Source organism: Triticum dicoccoides, chromosome 1B, assembly GCF_002162155.2.
Source record: "Triticum dicoccoides isolate Atlit2015 ecotype Zavitan chromosome 1B, WEW_v2.0, whole genome shotgun sequence".
Lineage (NCBI taxonomy): Eukaryota > Viridiplantae > Streptophyta > Magnoliopsida > Poales > Poaceae > Triticum > Triticum dicoccoides.
Genome location: NC_041381.1, coordinates 361,645,622 through 361,654,316, shown reverse-complemented (window position 1 = coordinate 361,654,316; position 8,695 = coordinate 361,645,622). Strand labels below are relative to the sequence as shown.

Here is an 8,695-nt window from a genome sequence, read left to right as displayed (position 1 = left end):
TTGGACGCCCTTCACTACCTTCGGCTTGACATTGAAGATTTTTAGCCACAAGCCGAAGTGGGGTTGGATGCAGAGGAAGGCCTCGCACACGACGATAAATGCCGAGATGTTGAGGATGAAGTTTGGCGCCAGATCGTGGAAGTCCAGGCTGTAGTAGTACATGAGCCCCCGGACGAAGGGATGAAGTGGGAAGCCCAGTCCGCGGAGGAAGTGGGGAAGGAATACGACCCTCTCATGGGGCCTGGGGGTGGGGATGAGCTGCCCCTTGTCGGGCAGCCGGTGCACGATGTCGCTGGACAGGTATCCGGCGCCGCACAGTCTTTCGATGTGCCCCTCCGTAACGGAGGAGGCCATCCATTTGCCTCCCGCTCTGGACATGGCTGGAGAAGGTTGAGACGAGATGTGCGAACCTGGGCGCTGGAGCTCGAGTGCGCGGAGATGGATAAGCAAAGGAGGAAGAAGGCATAGGTAAAAAAGGGTGGATCCTTATCCCCTTATATATGGGCGGACGAAGACTATGCGTCCCCACCGGCCTGGTAAAACTCGCTTATCTCCCAAGCGCCACCATCAATGGCGCGGTTGGGTTACCCACGTCCGTATTGATGGGAATCCCGGAATAAGGGGAACACGATCTCTGCTTCGACAAGACGTGCCAAGGAAACCGCTTCGCTAAACGCGCTGAGGTGGTATAATAAAAAACGATTCAAGTAAAGGCTTGGTGGTGGTGTGACGTCATGCCACGGAAAACGTCAGCAGATTGAACTTGTGCACACATTATTCTCTCTATGGTGGAATGTGGAATTTATTTTGCAGAGCCGGACACTATCCTGGTGTTCACAATCTTCTATGAATTATTCGGAGGAGGAACCCGCCTTGCAATGCCGAACAATATGCGCGTCGGACTCATCGTCATTGAAGCCTGGTTCAGGGGCTACTGAGGGAGTCCTGGACTAGGGGGTGTCCGGATAGCCGGACTACCATCATCGGCCGGACTCCAAGACTATGAAGATACAAGATTGAAGACTTCGTCCCGTGTCTGGATGGGACTTTCGTTGGCGTGGAAGGCAAGCTTGGCGATACGGATATGTAGATCTCCTACCATTGTAACCGACTCTGTGTAACCCTAGCCCTCTCCGGTGTCTATATAAACCGGAGGGTTTTAGTCCATAGGACATACAACCATTACAACAATCATAACATAGGCTAGCTTCTAGGGTTTAGGCTCCTTGATCTCGTGGTAGATCCACTCTTGTACTATCCATATCATCAATATCAATCAAGCAGGAGTAGGTTTTACCTCCATCGAGAGGGCCCGAACCTGGGTAAAAACATTGTGTCCCCTGTCTCCTGTTACCATCCGCCTAGACGCACAGTTCGGGACCCCCTACCCGAGATCCGCCGGTTTTGACACCGACAGTTACCTTAATACTTCTTTTGTAGTTGCGGACGCTTGCAATAGGGGTTAATCATAAGTGGGATGCTTGTCCAAGTAAGGGCAGTACCCAAGCACCGGTCCACCCAGATATCAAATTATCAAAGTACCGAATGCGAATCATATGAGCATGATGAAAACTAGCTTAACGATAATTCCCATGTGTCCTCGGGAGCTCCTTTCTCATTATAAGAAATTGTCCAGGCTTACCCTTTGCTACATAAAGGATTGGGTCACCTTGCTGCACTTTATTTACTTTATTTACTTGTTACTCGTTACAACTTATCTTATCACAAAACTATCTGTTACCTATAATTTCAGTGCTTGCAGAGAAAACCTTACTGAAAACCGCTTATCATTTCCTTCTACTCCTCGTTGGGTTCGACACTCTTACTTATCGAAAGGACTACGATAGATCCCCTACACTTGTGGGTCATCACCGCGACAGACGGATCCCCCGCGCGCTAGCTCGCGAGCGGAGCGCATCCAGAATGTCGAGGTGGTTGTCCCCGCGCCTGTCAACACGGCCTACTGGGACCACTACCAGCCCGACCTCCTCGGGCGCGACGATGTCTCCGATTACATCTTGTCTGACTTGGAGTACGACTCTGGCTCTGACAACGACTCTGGCTACGCTGCCGACTCATCCTGGTCGACTGGCTGGGAGGAGCCGGAGGTGATTGTCCTCTCTGACGATGAGCCAGAGGTCCAGATGGCGGCGCTTGTCATCCCCGAGCCAGAGGTCCAGATGGTGGTGCCTGTCGCTAGGGAGGGTGACAAGCACCACCCCATTGACGTCGAGCAGCTTCCCGATGTTCCTGGCATCGTCAAGCAGGAGGTGGAGGTGGTCTTGGCCCTGGAAGCACAGGTGGAGGGTGACAAGCAGCCAAAGAGGAAGAAGAAGAGGAAGGTGGCACAGGTGGAGGTTCGCCGCTCGGAGTGCCTCCAAAAGCTGAAGAACTGAAGAATATGAAGAAGGTGACATGCAGTTGCAGGCATGAAGAAGTTGCAGGCAGTAGTTAGGTATGCTTAAATATACATATTTTTAGCATATAAGTTAAAAATAGTGTATTTTGTCAGGTGTGCTTGTATATTAAGCACATAATTTATTTCTAATTTCTGTTGTCAATGTTGAACTAAGTGGCAGTGGTAGTTGAACTATGTTGGCAGTTTAACTATGTTGATGCTATATAAGTGGTAGTTGAACTATGTCATGATGTTTTATGTTCTCTGTTGATGTTGCTCATGCAGTCTTGTAGCTATATAAGGCAACAACCCAAAACTGTCTTATTGCTATATAAGACAATAATACAAAAGTGTCTTGTTGCTATATAAGGCAACAATCCAAAAGAAAAAGTGTCTTAACTGAACTTTGTCTTCACTGAATTTTGTCTTAACTGAACTTTGTCTGCAATGAAATTTGTCAGATAACTAAATTCAGATAAGTGTTAAAATTCAGTTAACTATAAAAATCCAGACAACTGTTAAAATCCAGTTAACTGTTAGAATTCAGTGTTATCTTTTCAAACCAATTTCAGCAGACTGTAAACATTCAGTTATCTTTTCAATGAGTTAATTCAGACAACTGTTAAAATTCAGTTAACTGCAAGCATTCAGTTAACAGGGAGGGGAGTGGAAGCAGAATAAGTAGGTTGTCAAGTAACACTTGAGCAAAGCACCGTTCTTATCACACTAGCATTGCACGCAGTTCCTCACACCACAGGTCCTGGGTTCGAGACCCAGGCAAAACTTTTTTTGTGATTTTTAATTTTCTTGTTTAATCCAAATTTGGTACATATGTTCAGTTTGCAGAAAATTCAACAATACAAATTCAGGCATACAAATTCAGTCATAGAAAGCAGCAAATCTTTTCAAAATAAGAAACACTGACAGTTAACTTCAATTTCTTATCTAAATTTAGTTGTCTTAACACAATTTAGTTATCTGAACCCAATTTAGATAAAATTTAACAGAAAGTACAAATGACACAAATCCAGGAGGAGGTTCATGTTCATTTGACAGAAAGTACACATTGTAGGAAAGATACAAAGTCAATTTTTTACAATGACACAAATTCAATCAAATTCATTCAACATGGCCTTCAGCTTCATTATCTTCTCCCTGGTGGCCTCTTTGTGTTTGAATAGGTCACCAATCATGTACTCAAGCTTCCTTTTCTCATGCTTCAAATCATCCCTCTCTTGAATCACTTGGTCCCTCTCCTGCACTGCTTGGTCTCTCTCTTTCTCTGCTTTAACCCTGAAGACCTGATGAATGTTGGTTACTGACTTGTCTGTCATCTTCTTCTTCTCAAGTTCTTCCTTTAGATTAGTCAGAGCAAGTTGTGTGCTGCCTAATTGGCTCATTGCCTGCTCCTTCTCAGCCACCATCTTAGCAAAATCAAGCTTGAAATGCCTCAACCCATTCTCCATCTTCTTCTTCTCATCAAGAACCTTCAAGTTTTCTTCAGCACTCACAACATTCTGTCTGAGCCTCTGTTTTTTCTCCTCTTCATACATGGTTTGTATACTATCTAGGCTCATCTTCAGAGCATCAGGCCACTCAGGGTCAACCCACTCAACATATCTGCATTTAGGTACCTCCTAACAATTTAGACCAAACAAAAAATTCAGTTAACTGCCAGTATTCAAATGCCACAAATGACTTAAAACATACTACAAATGACTTCCTGTTTAACAATGCCAAATGCAAAAAAAATTACTAACCTTCTGTGCACAAGCTAGAAACCTTCTTCCACTATCAAACGATTCAAATGCCACATGCTTCTCACACAAAGATCCATGCCCACATCTAAAGCTAGGCAGATCTATAGCCAAGCCACTCCATTCCTCACAGAAAATTGTGGCAGGTGGCTAAACAAAAGAGAGACATTTGGAATCAATAGACAGAGAAACCCTAGCTGAGAAACCCTAGACTGGGTGGGGAGCACACTAACCTGGATGGTCACAGAGTCATCTTCAAAAGAACTGGGAAGATTATCCCAGGACACCATGGTTACTGCTGGATGAATATGAGAAGGGGATCTGTTGGTGCTATTTGACAGAGGAGAGAAGGGATCTGGTGGTGCACAAAATTAAAGATGACAGAAGAGGAAGAATAAGGGGATCTGGTGGTGGTGGTGGTGGTGGACTCGTGGTGGACCAAAGCTACATGTAGAGTGCAAGTTGCTGGGTGGGTGTTTGCAGCAGGTGCAAGTACATGCTTACTTTTGAGTTCAGTTGTGTTGAGAAAAGGGGGCCTGGGCTGACATGAGTTACATTTATGACACCAATTAGTTAACATAAGTTAGTTCATTTATGACAACAATTAGTTAACATAATTTAGTTCAGTTATGCAACAATTAGTTAAGTGCATTTTTGTCAGTAATTAGTTATGAAAGCATTTCTATCAGTAATTTGAAAGCAATGAGGTTAAGTACAATTCTGACAGAATTAGAATTAGGTATACTTTTGTCAGAATTAGTTAAACTACACTTATGACATCAAATACACATGTCAGTAATTTCAAAGCAATTAGGTCAAGCAAACTTCATATTACCGACATATTATCCATTACAACAAGCATTACAATCAAGACTTTATACTGAGCAAACAAGAGATCTCTACACTGGCATTTAGTATGCTCAATTTAGAACAAGAGATCTCTTAGAACACCTACACCTTCTCATTTAACAACACATCATTTCTTCATAATTAAGGTGAAACACATCACACGAAGCACTATAACAAAAGCCATCAGCAGCTTTAGCAGCAGCAAAATCTCCCTGCCTAATCCTAAAAGCATAGCAATTTGCTGCTTGGTAGCATACTTATTCTCACTTGAGCTGGCATAATTAGCTCTGCCTACAGTGCCTCTTCCAGCCATGCCCCTTCCAGCTGTGCCTCTGCCTGCCATTGATTCAATCCTCTGCCTCTCAAGCTCTTCCCTCCTGTCCTCAGCCGCACCAATTGCATCTACAGCAGCATCACCAACCAGACGCCTTGTTTCAACCAGATGCTCCACATATTCAAGCTCCCAGCGCCAGAAATCACAAGTGACCTGAGAACAATAATTACAGAGTGACAGTAAAGTTCAGAGTGCATGAATCAATGGCAGACTAGTTAACCAACTAGTTCTATTTGTAATTTTTCAAACAAGGACTGTCTAAACAACTGTATTAATCAGAGCAATGACTTGTTTACCAACTAATTTTGCAACCAAGGAGAGCACCTAAAGACCAATTTAATCAGTGCTCTGCTTCAATGTGGCACTTACAGTCTAAACTAGAGTGAATTGACACGACATGAATCAATCAACAAGAAGCTAGGAACTAGCACTTACAGTGTGGTTGACGCACTTGTAGAAGATCCATCCATCATGCTCATCGGTGCTAGACCGGTAGAACCTCACCCGCTCGCCGCAATCCGGGCACCCGATCAATGGTACAGCAATGGAGCGGCCACACAATGCAGAGCGGACGGAGCTGGAAGACAACATGATGGCAGGGACGGAGGAGGCGGAGAAGGGCGTCGACAATGGCTGCGCCGGCGGCGAAGGGCGTCGACGTCAGCAATGGCTGCAGCGGCGGGACGGGAGTTGGGCTAGGATTGGGAGGAGAGGAAGAGGAGAGCGAGGGGATAAGCAAGCGGCCGACCAGGTGCGACCAGGTGCGCGGTCGGTCCGACAAGGTGCTGGTGTTTTTGCAAAAAAACTGAATGGACTATTATTGACCCTAGGCTCGACCAGGTGGCGGTAAAAGCCGAGTTGGCGGGCGCTGACTCGGCCAAGTCAGCGAATACATAGACGAAATCGTATATACGGACCAAAGTGAACCCCTAGCGCAAGTATTTGGACCGTAGTTCGGGTATTTAAGTAGTGGTGCTAAAGTGTCATCCGGCTCAAGTTATGTGACCTACAGTGAATTTTTCTCTATTATTAACTACTCCCTCCCTCCGTTTCAAAATAGATGACTTAACTTTTTACTAATTTTAATACAAAGTTAGTGCAAAGTTGGGTCATCTATTTTGGAATGGAGGGAGTAGATGATACCCCGCGCGTTGGTGTGGGAACTCTAAGTCTTATGAACATGATGGTACATACATTGAATAACTTTTTGCATATTGTATATGCGAACTTAAGATGAAAAAATGGCAATGGATACAATACTTCGCATAATTATAAATATTGCAAAATGTGAAGATGCAATTTTTTCTTTTGCTAAATATAGTGATATGACATAAGTAATATCATATTATTTACATGAATATGAATGCGATTTGCACAAAGAATGAAAACTAAACGTATATTGGACACTATAGTTTCTTGCAATACTTGACATTGAGTAATGGAGCTCCAATAACAACAATATGAATAGATTCCTATCTCTCTTTTTCTTTTCACAATGTGAGCACCAATTCCTACCGTTCAGTACCAACATAAACTTAAGATGTGTCAATCAAAATATTTGTAACCCTTGGGAGTAAAAAATATATACATGATATAGCTATGACTTATAAAGACGCATGCCTCTTTTAGTAAACTATAGTCCGGATGGTCGCTCCTTCAGATGGTTACGTTCAAAAAACATTGTCACTATTGTATCAGAACTGAGTGGTAAAACGTGTATGTACATCAGTACATTAATCGTTTATGATTGTCATGCGAAACAAAAGGCTAAGGATATATCTCACCGAACCATCCGAACATATAAACCAGAGAAAGCACCCGACCTGCTACTTTGTACTTCTGCCAATTCAGATCAAATGTGCAATCTTGGTCTAAAACTACAATAGATCTAACTCAGAATTATCTGCATAAACAAACTATAAATATGATAATACACATGTAAATTTGGCATCAAGAATGCATAAGACAGAAAATGGGGTATATGAGGTTCAGAACATGTTGCAACACTGATGTAGTGACGGGGTCGTCCTAGAAAAGCACGACTGTATATGGCGTCCGACAGTCGGACCATTATTCTTGATGTTGCTGTCAATGGTTGTGGAATCGACATGAACCAAAGCACAAGATCTTCTGTGAAGAGGGTAGTTAAGGGAGATGTACGACTTATTCATGAGTGTCTTCATGGTTGCTTCCAGATCTTGACGGCATGGCTACCTGATGTACTTCGGTGGAGGAGTACTGGAGAGACGGAGGGCTGGTGAAACCGAGGGAAGGAGAGCAAGATTGGAGCAGGGTGTCTCCAGCGCAGACACTTGTGAACCTGGAAAGGGCTACTGAGGGCAGCCGGACGCCCGGATCACGGTCATTCGTAGCGATCGGCTAGCATCTACCTGATTCACGTGGCCCTCAACAGCTCAAGTGTCGTTGATTGCAGATCCTTGCAGGAGTGGCGATAGATCATGCATGAAGATAAACATGGAGCCGTCAACATAAATTTGCAGGACAACAGGAGGCGCTAGGAAGTACATCCAATCATGGGGGAAAATAAAACATATAACTCACCGAATCCTCTGAATATTATCGCGTCATCAATGTCCCCGAGCAGGGAATGGTGGTGAGAAGATTGCCTGGGCCATGGCGGATGATGGTTGTTGGGCAAGGAGAAGGAGTAATCCCTTTGTAAAACTGGGATGGAGAAAAGATTGATTCCTAAAAGATGCTGTTTGCAACTTATATAGAAGATGTAGGAATGGGAAGAGATGGCATTGGGTGACCACCCAAAATTCCAGTGGAACTTCTCGTATGCCTCCATCACTTTCTTTTTTCGTTGTTGTGTGCAATAGTTTTTTGTGGATTTGGTGAGCATCTAATAATGGTCTGCATGTAGGCTGGATTAATGGGATGCATGTCGTTGAGAGTTTAATGGCGAAGAAAACCGAACTCGCACAATCTAAATGGGGTTTGGTCAAAGAAAAAGGAAAATCAGAACTGATCATTATTTTCCAAGGTTGAAGGTTTGTTGGGAGGCGCTGATGTGGCAGATCGCTGAGGTGGATAGGCTGCATGTTTAGATAAATCAAGTAGTGGGGTGAACTTCTTAAGTATATAGGATAAATCCTGTGAGGTCGATCGTGCTGGAGAAACAGTGTTGGAATATTTACTACTTCTACCAGACCAAGAACTACTGATTTTGGGCCCCACAATGTGCGTGAAATGATTATTGTCTCAGCATGGTTTCTATGGTGGGAAAGACGAAAAATGGTGCATAAGAAGACAACGCCGAATGCACATCAGATCTCCATGGGGATTTTTGCTCTTACATCAAATTTCATTAATGCATCATCCCCCATGGCTTTT

The 8,695-nt window shown here is 43.9% G+C and overlaps 1 pseudogene; it reads right to left on the bottom strand.

Annotated features, from left to right (window-relative positions):
- Positions 1–3,507: 3,507 nt before the first annotated feature.
- On the bottom strand, positions 3,508–5,929 carry LOC119350381 (annotated as a pseudogene).
- Between the last annotated feature and the right edge of the window lie 2,766 nt (positions 5,930–8,695).